The sequence below is a fragment of the Caloenas nicobarica genome, chromosome 4, assembly GCF_036013445.1.
Source record: "Caloenas nicobarica isolate bCalNic1 chromosome 4, bCalNic1.hap1, whole genome shotgun sequence".
Lineage (NCBI taxonomy): Eukaryota > Metazoa > Chordata > Aves > Columbiformes > Columbidae > Caloenas > Caloenas nicobarica.
This window is the reverse complement of record NC_088248.1, coordinates 12,774,790-12,793,647: the sequence shown is the minus strand read 5'-3', so window position 1 is coordinate 12,793,647 and position 18,858 is coordinate 12,774,790. Positions and strand designations below refer to the sequence as shown.

Here is an 18,858-nt window from a genome sequence, read left to right as displayed (position 1 = left end):
GCGCGGCGGCGGGCGGCAGTGCGCAGGCGCCGCGCTCCCGCCGCTGGCCCCGCCCACGGGTCGGTCCCCTCAGGGCGGCCGGCGCGTGCCCGGGCGGGAGTCGCTGCCGGTTCCGTCGGCGCTGGCTGCTGGGCGCCCGGTTGTGTTCGCTCATCGTCCGTTACAGCCCCCTGAGTGACGGGCACAGGGGCTTTAGCCGCCGCCCGGAGCTCCCTCGGCCAGAGCGGGGGACAGGGCCCGTGAGGGCTCGTCGGCCCGGAGCTCGTGTGGGTGACAGCGCCCCCCGGCGGGCGGGCGGGTAAGGGCGCTGTGGCCGCGGGCTCTCGTACCCGGCAGCCCCAGAGAGCAGCGGAGCCGGCCCCGCATGAGTGCTGCGGGCAGGAACGCGACGAAAGCCTCAGATGGCCAGAACACGCTTTCCCGTTGTTCTGAAGCGTTCCTTGTAAGTAAAACTTCAAGGCCTTTACAAGTGGCTTTTATGCTTAGTCGTGAGTTGAAAAATCTATTACTCTGCTTTCCCAGCAGTGTTATCACACCCTAGACGGTCTGAATTTTCTCACACAATATTGTTGAAATAAATTATACTTAAGCTCCAGTACAAACTAAAAAGTGCGTCACATTTCAGAAACTTAAAGTCTGTGCGGGTGAGGACAAGTGCTGTCTGGTTTTCCCATGCCAGTTTTGTATTTTCAGATTAGCATAAATGAGCGTCACCACAAATATTTAGTGTAAAAACATTTTAATGAGATTATGAAAACGCCCTCTTGTTGTAGGGAGAAAAATAAGCAAGTAGTTTTCCCAGGTGGTGCTACATTTGAACCAACAAGAAGGGAATGATTTAAGACTTGTGACTTTTTTTCTAGCCACAGCTATAGTAACATTTGGAGTAAGGTTCTGTTTCATTGCTGCTATTTGGTTGATTGGGTATTTTCCTTGGAGTTTGAGTGACAGTCCTCAGGTAGAAATTTTGTCTGTTTTTTCTTTTTTAATTGCTTAAATTCAGTGGTAATATTCATTAATGAAGGCATGGGGTTAAATTCTGGCTGCTTTGCAATCACTGAGAAAATGCTTCTGCTGGGACCAAGTTTACTCTATATTAGTAGTCCTAAGTCCTGCTGTGCTTTGGTTGGTGCATCTTTTTACATGAATAATAAAGGTTAGCTACTAATGGCTTGTAATCACTTAAGGTTTGAAGTTATTTTTTTAAATATAATTCTAATAGCAGAGCTAATTTCTGAGTTATGTGCAGTTGGGTAAACTGTTAACTAGTGTTTCTAAATCACAGAAAAACAGTATATTTTGAGTTTCAGGTATTATTACCAGACAGATATAATGTGTAAAATAGAGCTTGGGAAGCACCTGTGGAGATATTTTGGCAAACACATAAGTTGAATAACTAATAAGGCAGACTTCTGAAAGAAGTGGGATGTAGCTGTAAGTTTTGCATTTTGAATGTCTAATTCAAACTTTTTGCCCAATATATTACTGTAAGTCCTTTGCTATCACACCGATACATTTAATTTATTTTACTGAAGTCTTTATGTTGCTTTCACAGAAACTCACTAGAAATTTCAGATACTTCAGTTGCATTGAAGAAGTATTTTGTTGGCATATTCAAGTAAACCCAAGCTAAAGCCATGAATTACCCCTTTGAATACTTTTTCTTGTGTCTTTTGCGTGCTATTGTTCTGTATTTGGCGGTATACTTATTAGGAGCCCATTTTCACCCATGTTGTAAGTCATAATATTTGCCGGAAGCAGGTTTGTTAAAAATTTCTGTCATTTTGTAATATAAAAAGAGGTCTGATATTTTTTTACATCTCAGTGAACAGAATTTGCTTGGTAAACACAGTCCTGCAGTGTTGCCCTTTCAGCAGATAATGAGATGGTTAAAGTCTCCCATAAGGGAGTTCAGCTGTTAGTTCAATGCTGCAAAGTTGCTGTGCTTGATTTAAATGAGACATCTCATTCCTCCAAATCTGAGTCCTGTGTGTATTCAAAAGTACTGATGTTAGTGGTAGGAGCAGTATTAAGTATTTTTATCTGGCATGCACAGCTGAAGTGGCTCAATAGAAATTAACTGGCTCTACACATATATGTCTTGTTTCCAAATTCAGATTAAACTGCCATCCAAAAATCCACAAAATCAGTGAGAGTGCAGACGTTTCACTAGAGGCCTGATCTGGCAGGTGGCCAGATGATTAGTGGTGATGAGAGGCAACAAGGAGAGATCCCAGTTTGAATTGCAGAATCTTGGAAAGCTGACAGCTTACAAGCAGGAGAAAATGTCTTTATGAAACGTTTCATATGAAAGGTGGTGGGACATACTGCCTTATTATGCCATTTTGCCAGCTTACAGCAAGATGTAATGCACACCGAAAGCATTGCCATTTTTTTTTTTTGCATTGAAAAATGCAAATGTTTATTGAATAGCAGGCAAAGGCCATACAGGCATGGTGTCGCTGTTTACTGCAGGGTGACAATAAACTGCGGCAGATGCTCTCTGTTAACCAGCTAAGGAAAGAGATTAGGAGGAAAAGGGAGAGAGACTTGCAAGTTGGAAAAGTTAAAAATGCTTTACTAGTGCTATTAATAAATAGAGAAAATAATACAAGATATACAAAACCAATCTTGAATTTCCCAAAGTTGGTGTCACTCCAGCAGCTGCAGGGCAGGCACCTGGAAGTCCCGGGCTGGACTCCGCAGTAAACCAGAACTGGACTCAGGGATGCAGGGTCTGGAACCAGGCCCGGGATCACAGGCACGACTGGCAAGGTCCTCTTCAGATGCCGACCATGGTCGAAGAGAGCGAGACCTTTGTGATCTCCCACTTTTATAGGGTGTATGAGGTGTATGGGATGGAATACTCGGTCAATTTTAGTCACCTGTTCTGTCTGCCCCTCCTTGCAAATATGCCCCTCTCACTTATGGGATGTGCAAAATGTATCAGTAACCTTGGCTGCCATAGTAATAAATCTAAGCCTAGGCCTCTTCTGCATTCCATTGCTACCCTTATCAGCTCCGGAGCACAGTGTCTGAAAAACATGCAGCCAAATTGAGAAAAGTGCAGTTACTTAGAAGAACTTAGCTGAAAGGATAATTCACTAAAAGAGAAACTGGTCTTGTTTTTAATAAAACCAGGACACATGGTAAGGCTAATTTTGCAAGCAGGGAAGTCTTTCTAAGAAATTGTACCTTGCTTGATTACAGTGCGAGGGACATTGATATAAGCACTTCTCTTCCATGAATAGTCTCCATCTTTCTTGCAGTAACCCATGTTAAATCCAGTTTAGTGTACTATTTCTTTCCACCCTTTCCTCTGGTTTTATTTTGAGGGAGAAAGTACAACTTGCTGGATAAGAGGATTAGTGTAATGTTGGCAATCATTATAATGAATAAATTGGCCGTTATCCTAAAAGGTGAGACCATCTACTTTTTTTAGAAGAAATGGACTCTGAAGACCCAACCTTTGTTTTCAGATCTTTGATTCACAAGAATTTCAGGATAGTTTCTTCTTATGTGCATTGGCTTAAAGGAGTGTAGACTCATAGCTAATTGCTTACTATTAGCTCCATTTGGAATCACTGGTATTTGCGCTCCAGGTGAGGAAACTGGAACATTAGTGTTTGTAGTCAGTTCCATCATAGCGGGCAAGCAGTTGAATGTAAGCATTTTACAGCTTAGATGATTCTGCTAGCTTCTGCAGAAGAAGGGATGCGGTTGAACTTGACACTTAAATGGGACGTTCTGCACCGAGTAATACAACAGTTCAGATGTTGATCAGAAAAGGGCTTCCTTGAGTACTTAGCTTTCACTGTGTTATTCATTTAGCATTTTGCATATCTTGGTAATGATAAATTAATCCATTGTACCTGGTTCTCACTCAGTAGCATGGTTTTGTTACGTTGTAATTTGCAGGCTCTGCAATAGAGTGGTAATACTGAAAATCACTTTGATACTCTTAAAAAACATGTTCATATTGCCTACCCATTAAGAAAGATAATTGAAATCTGAAAATAGATTTATTACTGAACAAGTCATTCACATAGGTTAAAAGGCACTAATCTTGCAAGCTTTATAGACAGTGGAATTTTTACTCAAAGTGGTTGCTCGGTAGAGCAGTCAAAATGAAAATCAGTTTTGCGAAGCATGGCATTTTCCTTTAAAAATAAAACCACTTTCCATGACATTTTCTTCAGTTACTAACCACAACCATAAAAGTGTTTGTGGTGTTTGTAGGAGCCTTCTAAATGGTGTTACTCTCCATCAGTTACAGAAATGCCAGTTTGAGACTTGTGCTTGAGGTTAGATTGGGAAAAATTCCTGTCCCCTCTCTCCCAGTGAACAGTCGCCTGCCTTGACCTGTCAGGCTGGTGTCAAAGTGCCCTTTGGCATCACTCCCCTTGACAGAAGTGAGCGACTGAGTGTTTGGGCTGGTGAGGAGTTGCAGTCTTGTTTCTTAGCAAACTACAACGATAGCTTTTTTTAATTTTTGCAGAAGAAGTTTTATAACAGCTTTGATAAAACAATATTTTTAAAGGAGTCACAGTTTTGATGCTAAACCAGAACATTCAACAGTGTTGTCAGTCATGTGCATTAGGTTTTCTTGCACTAATACATATTCTGTCAGAAACATTTTCAGAAGTGCTAATTTTACCTTTATTGCTGGGGAGGCAGTTATGGTGGATTTTTGCTTCTGAGGCCAGTCCTGTTCAAGATTAAGACACAGAAGTTGACGGTGAACTTCAGTAGGAGCTGGATACGATTCCAGAGGCACCAAGTCATGTGTGGGGGTTGGAAATCAGACATCTCTTTTGATTCATGCCATCTTCTTTGCACAAAGACTACTCGGCAGATTTTGTGCATGCACATGTGCTAGGAAGAGTAAAGAATTTCATGTGCAAAATAAGGAGGCATAAAATCACAGCACGGGTAATCTGAAGCAGGCTATGTGGAAAATAAGGTCAACATAATAGGTTAATGAAATAAAAGTTGAGCAATTACTGCATATCTGTACGGTGAAGGCAGAGTTAAAATTGTAATCAAGTAATAGAAATAGTCTTGGTGTTTGAAACCAGAAAGAAAATGAATGAGTGTGTTACACTGCAGAGTGAATAAATGGGTGAATAAATCACAGGCACTTAGGCTAAAGCAGGAATTCTCAGAAAGAGGAGCCTAATGATCTATTGTGCCCACATAGAAGCATTTCTTCATTTGAGATGAATGGTCTGCAGGCTGAAATGCTTGAATTGGATTATCTTACTGAACTGAGCCACAAGGGAAAATCACATTTGAAGACCGAAGGAAAAAACCAAACTGCCTCAGAATCTCAGCATCTTGACAGCAAGCTTCCACCAGCCACATTTTGTGGCCTAATAAAAATAAATAAAAAATTGTTCTTCTCTTTTCATGGTAGCCTTAACTGTGTAGGGGAAAGGGACCTGGGTGTCCTGGTAGACAGCAGGATGACCATGAGCCAGTGCTGTGCCCTTGTGGCCAAGAAGGCCAATGGTACCTGGGGTGTATTAGAAGGGGGGTGGTTAGTAGGTCGAGGGAGGTTCTCCTTCCTCTCTACGCTGCCCTGGTGAGACCTCATCTGGAATATTGTGTCCAGTTCTGGGCCCCTCAGTTCAAGAAGGACAGGGAACTGCTGGAGAGAGTCCAGCGCAGAGCCACAAAGATGATGAAGGGAGTGGAGCATCTTCCTTATGAGGAAAGGCTGAGCGAGCTGGGTCTCTTTAGCTTGGAGGAGACTGAGGGGTGACCTCATTAATGTTTATAAATAGGTAAAGGGTGAGTGTCATGCGGGTGGAGCCAGGCTGTTTTTGGTGACAACCAATGATAGGACAAGGGGCAATGGGTACAAACTAGAACACAGGAGGTTCCACTTAAATATGAGAAGAAACTTCTTCACAGCGAGGGTGCCAGAACACTGGAACAGGCTGCCCAGGGAGGCTGTGGAGTCTCCTTCTCTGGAGACATTCAAACCCGCCTGGACGCCTTCCTGTGTAACCTCATCTGGGTGTTCCTGCTCCGGCAGGGGGATTGGACTAGATGATCTTTTGAGGTCCCTTCCAATCCCTAACATTCTGTGATTCTGTGGTTGCCTGCTTTTCTGGATCAAGGCCAGAATACTCTACACCTCACTGCATCAAGCTGATATGCAAGCTGCACTGTTCAAGCTTTATTTCTGCCACTGCATTGCTTGCAATGATTACCTATTGTCCCATCCCCATGGAGCTGTATCTGTTCCAAAGCCTCAGAGGCTCTCAGAAAAACGAACTATAAATTGTCTTATTACACCTATGTGGAACCTTTCTTGCCAAATGATCTTATAAATTGAAATGCAGTGTACAGCATGTTGTGCATGCATGTGTACATGTGTATACTGGAGGCACTGGAGAGCAGGACTTGCAGCTAACCAGCACAGGCACATCACAGTTCATAGAATCAAATGCTGATAAGAAACCTGTGTTTTGAGTAGTTCAATTCCTCTCTAATAATACAAGATAATTATTGTGCCTGAGAGAATACAGAGCTGGGATGTGTCAGCACTGGAGAATGATCAATGCCGACCTTTCCTTCTTCTGCCAGAGATTGTTTTCTACAGTACTGATGAAGAAGTCAGAATGAAGTTTTGCTACTTCAAGAAGGGGTGAATGATCATTTTCGTAAGTTGCTTCAAATTGTTTATTGAGCATTATTATGAAGTAGTATTATAGAAGTTCAGATGACAATACAAGATTTAGTATAAATGGTGATTCAATACATAGTTATCTCCTTAGCTCAAACTTGCACTGATAATAATTTAAGAATTTGAGAGGCTTTTTGAAGTAGAATTTATGCGTTTTTGATCTATTTCTTCAGGAAGTAACATACTTTCTGTGGTTCTGACAAAATATGCAATATATGCAGCAGTGCTTATGTTCATTCTCTGACATTTCAGTTCCAATGCTTATCAATCCGTGGAGGCATTTGGGATGTGACTTGGGCTGAGGTGAATCATGTGGACAGGTGGTGTCCAAAAAGTGCAAGTAGGGTTTTCTCTGAGCACAGCAGCAAACTGACACCACTCCACCCCCTTCGCCTTGTCTGCTCTCCTGCAGCCTCAGAGCACTGGTGGTTTTGGGGGACCAGAGAGTAGATGGAGGTTAGATGCAATAGTTTGAGAGTGTGAAATATGTCTCTTTTTTGTCTGATTGGGGTGCCACTGTCCTGAGGGGACCCGTGAGGCACCACTGCCGTTATGCTCCTCTGTAACCTGTTTTCACTTCTGGAGGCTCATGCACTGAGCAGGGTGTTTCTGAAAGCGGGCGCAGGAGCCACTGGATCATGACAGATCTAACCCTGGTATGTCACTTGGCTCTGAGGATGGTGGCTCTGTTGCCTGACCGACAGCCAAATGTTAGCAATACAGTCTGAGAAAGGATATCTGGTATTTTTAAAGTATGTTTTTTCATCACCTTCAAAGCAAAAGTCATGGCAAGTCCATCGCAATTATATTGTTCACCAAAATGTGAGCCAAGTAGCCATCTGAGTAACTTTTCTATTCCTATGGGAATATCTGAGAAGTGGTTTTGTTCCAGGTCCAGTGGATGGTTGTCAAGTGTCTTAAAGGAGAGGGACATTTTTCTGAAAGCAGCGAAGTTCAGGGCTGGTGGAGGTGTGTGAAATGTGAGGGGGGGCGGTAGGGAGGATGGATGCTGCCTGTGGGTACCACTATGTCGGCATTTCAATTTGGATGGGACACTCAATTTCAAAATGAGTCATCCCAGCGAGCTTCGTTTGGCGGCCACGGGTGGTCTCGGAGCGTCGTTTCTGGAAGAGGGCACTTGCGCCCAGGGAGCACGGCCATCGTGCTCCAGCTGGGACCGAGGGCCCAGACCCCGCAGCCGCCGAGGTGGGTGCGTGGCAGACACGGTACCCTCCGCACCCACCGCCCCGGTGCCCTCCGGTCCTGCCCCGCGCTGCCCTGCCCGGGCAGGGAGGTGCCGCAGAAGCGGGGGCTGAAGGCAGGACTGGTTCCGTGGTCCGCCCGGTGCCTCTCTCTGCCCGCCGGCCGCCCTGCCGCAGGGGAGGAGGCTTTGGGCGGCGAGAGGAGCGGCGGCTCGGCCGCCACCGGCATCGGCACCGGGCGGTCCGCGGGGAGTCGTGCGGTGCCGAGCAGCGGGCGGCATGGAGTGGGAGCTCAACCTGCTCCTCTACCTGGCGCTCTTCCTCCTCCTCTTGCTGCTGCTGCTGCTGCTGCTCTGCCTGCTCCTCCGGCAGCTGCGGGGCTCGGCGGGCAGCGCCCCCGGCGCCCCCCCGCGCCACCGCCCGCCGCCGCGGCAGCCCTGGGCTGCGTGCCGGGAGCTGTGAGCCGCCCGTCGCCGCCGCCTCGGGCCGCCCCGCAGGTGAGTCCGCCGCTTCTCCAGGCGGCGAGAGGCAGGGGGGGACGGGGTTGCCCCCGCTTCACCGGGTCCCCTGGGAAGGCACCGGCCGGGCGCGCTCCGCGGCTCCTGCTCTGCCCACTTACCCCGCTGAAGCGCTCCCTCCCCGCGGCACCGGCCGCCCTCTGGGCGCCCGCTCTCACTAGAGGGACTTCGTTTGCATCTCAAAATGCAGGTTAAATTTGACGGTGAGCTTGCCTTGCAGCTTTTACTCTGTAACAAAGTAGAAAACTCCCCTCGGGCTCTCTTTGCGGGAGACATTACTTCAGCTTTACTTCTTTGGCATACAGATATCAGAATTTGACCTTATTAGAGCATTTTTAAGTTTAGTGTTTTCCAATGCAGAAGCAGACACTCATCTTTTTAAATGCATTTTAACTTTAACCACATCTAACCCAGTTTTCCTCCTTTTATTCCACAGGAGTTGTTCCCATATATGATTAAAATGCTAAGTAGGCTTCACTCCCCACAGGTGGGAACAGACCAGGCAACATCTCATGGCCAATGTCTCCCCGTCCCTCATGTCCCCAGGGACTGCTCTGGCCCCAGCACAGCAGCTGCTGTTCCCCAGGTGTTGCCAGGGGCCAGTGCCCACATGGTGTGGCTGGGGAGCCCTGGGGCATGGTGCTCCCTGCACTGGGCATTGATGGGGCACAGAGGAAGCAACTCAGCCTCTGGAGCTTTAGGAATCTTGTGCTTGAGGCAGACCCTCTCACAGTATTGTTTTTATAGCTCTCTTGTACCATGGTGGCTTTCAGAGAGAGAGCTCAAGCAAGTGTGAGCTCTGTGGTTGTGTATGACCTGTGCCCTGACATGAGTTTTGATCCAGTCATTTATTTCCAAGAGCCTCTCGCCATTCTCACATTTAGCCATACAAAAATCTATGAGAGGAGGATTTGGGAATGCCTTGATAGTTGGAATGGCACATAGATACCTGCTGGGCCCATGAGGCAAAGGGAAGCTGCTTGGTAATGCACCATGATAGGCTTGAGGTTACTGAGCCGTTGGGATGGCAACTGGCAGAGACCAAAGTGAACCACATTGGACTTACACAGGGGCAAAGAGGTTAAGCTCTCAAGTGAGTTTCTGCACCATGGCAAAGGGTGGACACAGATTTGTTCTTCCAAGAAAGACATGTAGAGAAGTTAAGGATAGATGCTAACAGCTATGCAGTAAGCTTGGCAAAAGGAAAATATTTCAGAAGTACTATAGAGCTGGTGTTCCTGTTTAAATGCATGGGGTTTGGGCGCTTTTTTAAGGCCGCATTAGATGGCAGCTGTTGGGGCAGTTTAGCTGCAGAAGATCAGGTAGCCGGGTCTCCAGCATTGCCATGGGGTGTATTTTACAGAGCAGAGCGCTGCTAATTCAAACAAGTACCTGTGGGTACATGGTCTGCTTTACGCCAGCTGCACATTTCTCTGTTGCAAGGCAGCACACTGCAGAGATGGGACCACGGTTAGAGGCCACAGCACCCATATGATATTCCAGCTCCCCAGCCCTCACTGCAGTGAATCTCCTCCTGCTCACTGCTAAGTAACTTGGCATGGGGGGAAGAACTTGTCGAGGGTGCAGGGGTAACATTAAAAACAAGTGGGAAAGGCCTTCCTCCAAAGGGTGTTGGCATTGCTCTGGCTCTTCTTCCCTCTGGCTGGCCCCCATCACAAACTTTTGAAACTGTTACGTGCTCTGTGCTTTATGTCAGTCTCATTTGCATCATTATGAACCCCGTCATGTCCTATACAGGCTGTCCCAGCACACAGTCCTGCTTGCCAAGGAGCCGTAACCAGGCCATGCAGGCAGGAACAGCAGCGCTTCCCCATGCCCAGCGTGCTCCTGTGTTGGGAGGGTTTCAGCGCCCAGGATGACATGGTCAAAATCAGCTTGGTTGAAGGAAACTGTATCTGTCAAATCTCCGCGGAGCGTGTGCACAGGAGGGGGCCAGAGCCTCAATTCTCTCCAGTCCTGCTGTGCCTCCTCCTAGTGCCTGGTGCCCCAATTGCCTTTCTGCACTTTGGGTGGGCTTTTTCAAAGTCAAGGGAAAATCATGAGAAAAAAGTACTGTTTAGGTTTCCTTCCTGAGACCCATCAACCTCCTATCTGTATGATTTTCTTATTCTTCCTCTGTGAAAATGGTGAGGATGACTTTGGCCCCATGTCAGTGATTAGAAAGAATGGCTAATGGTTTTGCTCAGTTAATATAAGTAGCCATAAAACTGTGAAGCATATTATGCGTGAGCACAAAGAGATCACCTTTATACCCAGCTGACTTTGGAGATTAGTAGCCCTGAAGTATTTCAAATAATGTGGATGGTTGGGGCACTTTTAATAACTTAATTTGCAGAAGCACTTCATACTTACTGTATTGCACGAAATAGAGATAATCTGATTTGTATGATGACTCTTCACAAATGTGACTGATCAGGCACAGCCTGAGTTACCTTTATTTGGAAAATGGAAACAAAGATATTATTTTCCTCTGACACATATGCATTTTACACCAATGCAATGCAATAGAAAAGTTTTGGGTGGTTACTCGGTTAAACATTTGGAAGTCAGAGGATTATTAGCTCTTTGTTTTGTCTTGTTTTGGTACTAGTGCTGCATCTAAAATGTCCTAATTGCAGAAATACTGCAGTGCAGGAATAAATACCCTGAACTTCCAATGCAAGTAAGACGAGTGCTCCTTGAAAGTATTCTCTATATTTCAATGCTGTCACCTGCAGTGTAATTTGGAAGGACAACTAGGGGGGCTCTTTGATATCACACACACCAGTGCCATCAAACATGTGCACCATTCAAACTAATTTCCATTTCTTGATACAGATTTTAGGGCACAGCTGTGGAGGCAACACCTTTCTGTGCAGTCATATCGTCACAGGGCAGAAAGGTGAATAGAGTTCTAGCCCTTCTGTGCTGAGGTTGTATCTGTGGGGTTTTTTTTCCAAATGAAGATTAATGCTGCTGGTAGCCCCTGTCTTTTTGCTCACAGAGGAGGGCAGGCCACCTCATGTGCAAAGAGAGCCTGTCCCACTGTCCAGAGCTCTTCTGGGGAGTTTCTAAATTTCCAGTGTTCAACTTCACAACAAAAGATGTGCATCATTTTGTTTAATCAATGTTGAGAGACAGAAGTAAGCTGAAGGCTGTATAAGATTAGGCAGATGAATCATCTTGGGAACATGTAAACAAATAAACTGCAGGGTGAGAGAAATACAAGATGTGATCATTAGTAGTAAATTAACGGTGAGTTTGCAAAGCCGTAGAAGTGTCCTGTGTGTTGCTGAGCTGCACAGGCACAGCTATCATGTCCTAGGAGGGAGTAAGGTCTCTTTTCTGTTCAGCCCTAAGCTGCTGGGCGCTGTCAGGACACCTCATTACTAGGCTGTTGTTGATTACCAGAGGGAATTGAGATAAGAGCAATTAAATGCCTTAGGGAAATTCAGACAGAAAGAATAAAATAGTTAAATATGTATGCTTTTGTTAGCTGGCAGCTATAAGGGAATACGATCATCTGCAAATACTTGAAATATATAAATACTGAGGAAGAAGATGACTTATTTAGCATAATCTGTAACTAGGCATAATGACACAGACTATAGATAGGGACTAGTAAAACTAATAGCAGGAGAAAGCACTTGATGATGAGGTCTGTTAAGTCAATACATTCTCCCAAGGAAAACACGCAAAGCTCAATGATTGTATGTTGAAAACTAGACAGTGCACAAGAGCGGATATAGCTGTGCTTTTATGAAGATATAATCTTTTACAACTATGTAATCAGACCTTTTCCCATCTCTAGATTAAAAACCACAAAGGTTCAGTGGACCCAAATAGTTTCTGGTGAGGCCTGCATGCAGAATTATGCCAGGAATGTTCTACTTTGGGTGTTTGCAAGTACTCTAAAACAAATACAACAACCTATTTATTTTTCTGGTGGTTAATCTGATATGAGTATTTTCACAGTGACAAGTAGTGTAGCTCTGCTTGCAGCCACAGCTGTGCAAGACCTGCTCAGTAGCTTTAATTTCTCAGCATTCCTGAGAAACTCTTTATTCTTTTGCTTCCCTTCAAATGTCATTGCATGTCTCAAATTTCACTTTGAAAAAAACACCTCTGTGGAGGGCTGTCAAAACTCTGACGGTCATTTAAGACCTGTTTTGAGGTGCCTTGGTGTGACTTCAACCAATCAGGTTTTCCATCCAGGTATGCTGGCACATCTGAGCTGAGCCACTTGCTCCTGTGACTAGTGTCACGCTCAGAAAACTCGGTGCTAGTTTGAGTCTGTCAGCTCCTGGTGGTTGGATACAAATCTGTTTCCATTTTCAGAGAGCTCACTAGATCCCATGATAGAAGGGAGAAGTTTGAAAGGGAAGAAGGTAGTTAATCAAGGTCTTGCAGTTGCATCTTACTCCTTGCACAGAAAGACCTGATCCTTTTTTCTCAGATAGCTGGAAAAGACTCTGAATGCACAAAGCTTTCAGTACAGAATATGATGGGCCATCTGAAGTGGCCATCACAAATCCATATGTTATATATTTTCAGTGTGACTTGTAGTGAAATTCAGCAGCATATCTTTGGGTCACTTCTCTCTGAAAATGCATGTACTTTATTTTTTTATTTCAGAAAAATAAACTTCTTCAGAACAGAGCATGTCAATAGCAATGATCTTAAAATGATATTCCACTTTTTCTGTTTGTTTTTAAATAATCAAGGATAAAATGTATGCCATCAGTTTATTACTTCTGACTTTGTGTGTTTTTTAGAAATTAATTTTGTACTCTTTTTCTGAACCTGTCTTGACAGAAACAACACTCTGCAAAAAGGGTTAAAAGACCGAGTCCCTACTTAATAAAGATATCGGATGATAAACAAAGTACTTTTCTTCCAGTCCTTGTACACAAGACTTTATTAATTTCTATGATAGTGAATGACACTTCTGCTCTTCCAAGAAGATTCGACATTGTGTTCTCAATATCTTTAAATGCTGAATTAACTGGAAGTCTACTGTGATCACCAAGGCCTACTCACACCTCTTTAACACCTGGAAATTGGTGTGTGCTAGCATGCATGTCCTGCTGAACACTAAACCTCACTTTCCTTGCTGTAAATATTATTTTCCTTAAGCTTTTATTTTCTAGAGCAGTTAGTGAAATACCTCTTAACACAACCTCTCTCTCCTGACCACTGCAATGGGGTGACCAAAATCTTGGTCTGTTCCCGTGCCAACAAAGGGATGCTCTGTTTAAGGTAAATGGATGTACAGTATAAAGTACTCGGTTGCCTGCCTCTGATTTCATTTTCAGGAGCTCAGCCAAGAGAGAGAATATGAACTGGAAAGCTTGTTAAAAGATGATAATAGCAAATGTGAGGACTTCCTTCACTGCCTGTGTCCCACGACCTGCTTGGTGCTTTGGACTGGTCTCATCCAAGGGTCTTTCTCTCATCTTTAGCTTTTCATGACCCCAGGCTGTGTCTGACCCAGGACGTGAGTGTCCTCTGTTTGGACTTGGCCCTGTGTATGCTGAAATGGTATGAATTGTTGAATTAGGGTGAGAGATACGTGCCACGTGAGCCATGCCCGCTGTGCTGGAAGGCCACTTTCTTCGAATACCTTGGCAGTCATGCAAAGGATGCTTAATGATCTTCCCAGGGTGCAGGCAGTCCTCCAAGCCACAGTGACTAAAAGCACCGAACCTTATTTTGGTTTGTTAAACTGGAGCTATTAGTGTAAGGCAGCAGTAGAGGCTGTATCCAAGGGAAACTCTAGCACTAGAGTGAGACATTTCTGGTACTCACACTCTTACATTTTTTTCATTTTGAACTTAGGTTTTATTTGCTGTCCTTCCAAATGAAGTGAGTCTTCACATGTCCAGGTATCCTTCATACCAGTTAATGCTACTGTGAGCTGTTTCTTTATCAGTGTTCTCAAGATATCAGAATTTAGTAATCAATGTGCCTGATAATTTAGTACAAGTCCTAATTTTGCAATTGATACAGTACTAATATTTGTAGATAATGTCAGCTATGTCAAAATGTTCGCACAAAGTGATCCATAACACACAATACACCAAGACTGAAAAAAAAGACAACTATAATGCTAAAAATTAATTCTGTAGCGTGGCTGCAATATCTGTGTATTGACCTGAAGGCACAGAATGACCTAGAGTTTTTCTCCTTATTCTATCAAATACCTGTATTAAAAAAAAACCCCCATTGTTTCTGACCTTAATACTGTCCCCTTTTAATAGCATTTTGGGTACCCAGTTAATGATTCAAAAAACCGGTTTGGATTGTCTAAGTGTCTTGTAGCAGCTGATGTGGGGCAAGTAATTACTAGGATGAGCGTGATGGATGTAAACTTTAAACCAGACCTAGTGCCTGCACACACATGCTGCTGTTTCTCCTGTGTGTGATTAGCAGGAAAGATTTTCAGCAATACCAGGGCAGGACATAAAAGGAGCCATAGAGAATTGCTTTCCTAAAGCTCAACAGAGTCTGTGAGCTGCACTGTAGCTGGTCATCTGTGCACGCCTTATTAAAATTTATGCTGCATTAAGGAGACTGTCAAGAGGCAACTCTTTGTCTTAAAGAATAGTAATGAAGTTTTCAAAGGTGTCCATTCTTTTGCAAAAGATCATCTATCTTTGGTAGAACAGGTTTTCCTGGGGCCTTGATTGATTGCTGAAGACAAGTTTAGCTGTTCTGCTTGGGAAGAAAGGCTCACTGGTGTATACTTTTCCTCTTTTGTTTTCTCTTTCTTTGGGGTGATTGATGTACTCAAACCAGTCCTTTCTACGTGACATGAATGCCATGTAACATCAGACATGTGATGAAAACTCAATATTCTCATGTTGAAACTGAAAAAAGCCTCCCAAAACCCAGCCCAGACCTTCATATGATGACAGTGCTGCCAGCTTGCTGACTCCTGGGGATAGCCCAGGGCTGCTTCTGTGAGCCCTGTGGGATGCTGCTGGCCAGCCCGGCAGGAGGAGGCCGTGGGGAGACCCAGGGGTGGGCAGGAGGTGGAGGCGAGTAGGATGAGACACAGGTGTTGCCAGTAGAGAGAGGGGAAGGGGACGTGGCTCATTTACTTGGACAGAAGGGTGGAAGCTGAGATGTTAAGAAGAGTGGGACAGTTGTCTCTTTCTTGGAGAGAGAGGTGAGGACTTGGGAGGGGTCTCACAGGTTTTGCCGGCCGATCTGGGCAGCAGTGATGTCCTCTGCAGTGCTTTGGTGTGTGTCTGCTGAGAGGAGCAGGTAAGGATGCAGGGAGATCCAGGAAAAGCAGGTGGCGTATAGATGTGTTTTGTTATACTTGGTTTCTGATTAATAGAAAAGAGCAGAGCTCCTGTATGGTGAGGTACTGCTATGGAGCAAAGGGCAATGTGTTTGTGCTTTTCTTTGGATGCTTCGGCCAAATGATTTCCAAGAAAATAGTGAGGTTTTTACAAAGCATTAGATATTGAGACCTCTCTTGCTCTCCTTTGTCAAATCTGGGTATGAGACAGACCCTGGGGCTGTGCAGGAGACTTGCTGCCTTCATCTTCAGCTCCAGGCCCTCAAAGAGGCATCAGCCAACTCATACCAGGCATGGGAAGGGAGGCCCTCAACACCTCTGTGTTTAGCAGGGGGAACCGCAAGTCAGCACATGGGGAGATATGCAGGGGTTCGCTAACACCCTCCCTAGCACTTCTGTAGGAGTTTTGGTGTCTGCACAGAGTTTTTCTGTCTGGCTGCATGGACGGTTTAGCACTCTGCTGCTGGAGGCAGGCATGTCTTGCCTCAGCATGCGGTGCCTTCTTTTATTTAAAACTAGAGAGAAAAGAGAGCATGTCTGTGGTCTTTTTGTAAGCCTCTAATGAAATGATCTCGTTGAGAGTGACTTATGGTAACTTGTCAGTACCTGACGTGATGTAAACCACTTCTGTGTTAAAATACAGTTTGGTTAAAATAGAAGTCTTCAAGTTTTGTAGCTCTGTTTCACTGAAGTCTGCTTTAACTGACCTGTCTGTATCTGCTGCCCTGATTAAAGTGTGAAATCTCTGGAGACTCCTCAGCTGTCGAAAGATTATGGATGTTTAGCGGAGGAGTTAGAGGTCTACAATACATTATTGTGCAAAGAATAAGCAAAAAGATGATTCATCACTGCTTTCCACCAGCCCTGCATCCACATAACTCACTCAGGTGATCTCAAATCACCCTGCACAAGGCTGAAAAAGCTGGGAGGGAAATGTGCTGCAGCTGGTCTGTGTGTGCACTGTTCCTCCTCAACCAGCTGCCGTGCGTGTTTGGCAAAACCCTGCTACTCGAATTCCTCAGCTGGGAAGCTGAGGTATAAACTGGCTCTGAGCATGCAGGCCTGCCAGCAGGGATGCAATGCAAGCTCATGTGCCTCCCAAAACTGAGTGTGGGCTGAGGTGATCCACCTGCCTTGAGCCCCTTGGTGGCTGAAGCCAACATGCTTATTCCCTGGAGCCAAATCTGAACGAGCTCAGAGCTACATCTGCATGCACTGTTATCTGCTGCTTAAATGCTGGTCAGAAACCCAAAAGGCTGCCAGAAAGTATGTTATAATACCAGGTAAACAAAGCTTGTAATTTGGTCTTCAGGGAAGGTGCAGCGTTTTTTTCCCTTGTCCTGTTGCTGTGTGAATGGCAGATGAAGCTGCTGAGAGGGAAAGGAGTGTTTACCGTGACACAGGCTTGTTTTGCCACGTGGGTGGTGGGTTACTAGGAGATGCGTTAAGGAAATTTGCTTAATGAACCCATGGAAGTTCTTCCCCATTTGACAGCAAGTTGCTGACTTTTATTGGTGGCACTAAGTCTCCAAACAAATTCCCTTTTTAACCTTCTCTTTCTGCTACCAACCCCATATGTAATGGCAGGCTCTGTGGAAAACCTGAAGGTGACAACATCTTAGAAAGTAAAAGACCTCAAGCATTAACAAATGCTTGTGACAGAGCAGAGCTGTTTTTTGTGAGAAGATGTGTAACAGACTGACCTGCTTGCTTGTCTCAGCCTGCAGTTCTGAGAAACAAAATATTACCTGGGAGTTGTAGAAATACTTCTTGAGCTTTTAAAGTAAATGCATAATTCTGGAACCGTGCAATGTTAATTTAAAAAGAAATTAAATTTAAAGTAGTATTTTTTTTTTAAATCTGGTATCTCCAGTTTAGTCTAGTCCTTCGAGAATAGTCAATGCATGACTGGATTTCTCATTCACCATTTAAAGCCGTTTTGCTTAACGTTTTTTACAAATGTCAGCTTGCGAAAGGTTTGCTTGACTGAAATCTGCCTTGACAGTAGAGACAGTTCACTGTTGTGAAAATCCTTCTCTCCCCTTTCCTTTGAAAGGAGTTATTTGAATGCTAGGAATACTGCAACTTTATTTGGTGCTAGTGCAGAGGGAAAAATGAAGCACTTATGAATTGTGACGGTTTTGATTGCAGTCTATACTGAAGTAACCTGACTGATCTGCAGGTTTACTGTTTTCTCCTTATTTGTTCATCACCACTGTAGCATTTACTAGTATGCAGTTTCTCAGGCATGAAATCTGTTTCCTCAATGTACAACATGTAAACCAAACTTAAATGCAAAGCCTTATTATGGACTGATGACAAAAAATCATAAACCTTAGGACCTTTTATTTTTTCCTCTGTTAACCCTACTGCATTTGTATTGGTCCCATTTCCAGCTCAGAAATTAGTTTTCCTGTGCTAAAGACAAACTCTTGGCATGATATTATCTATCAGTATGGAGCATTTTACTCAGTAATTACTATCAGTTTTATACTGAAAAGAGCAGTATTAGCAGGGGATCTGCCGACAGCTGCTGGGAATGCTGAATGAACAAAAGTATTCTGAGATCAAATACTAGGATGTATAGGGGATAGTGTGGGTAAACGAAGCCCTTCTTTTTCCCCAACACCAGAGTTGTCTCCTTTAGCTTTCTACAAATAATGGCAAACCCATGGTATTTCTATGTGTGAACCCATAACTCAGATGCAGCAGGATGGCATCATCTAAATCTTTTGACACTTTGGGGGGGCATGGAGGGGAAAGGGAGGCAAAGAGCAAGTCTATGACAAAAACCCACGGAGTTGAACCTGTCTGATCACCCAGTGGTATTTTTTAAAACATATAATGGACTCCTGGAATAAACTTTCACCGTGTGGCAGGATTTTGGAGGACTCTTATGTACCATCTCTGTTATTCCTCTCTGGTTTAGCACAGTCTCCATGTGTACCCACGTAAGAGGGTTTGAGGAGACGTCGTCTCTCCTTGCCGCAATTCCCAGGCAGTGCCACTAGATGTCCCGTTTTTTATAAGGTTTATGCTGCTTTCAACATGACTGGTATTTTGTTTGAAATATGGGAAGGGATTTCAACAAGTCAGCATTTGTATTATTCATATTTTCACTTCCCCTCTGAGAAT

General features: G+C 44.5%; 1 protein-coding gene across 1 annotated transcript in view; it reads left to right on the top strand.

Moving 5' to 3' along the window:
* The first annotated feature begins 62 nt into the window (after positions 1-62).
* The window catches only part of ANXA5 (annexin A5), a 52,916-nt gene continuing 34,120 nt past the window's right edge, over positions 63-18,858 (top strand). The window contains exon 1 of the mRNA XM_065634609.1: positions 63-442. The gene's annotated coding sequence lies outside the window, so the exon portion shown is untranslated. The remainder of the gene's footprint in view (positions 443-18,858) is intronic.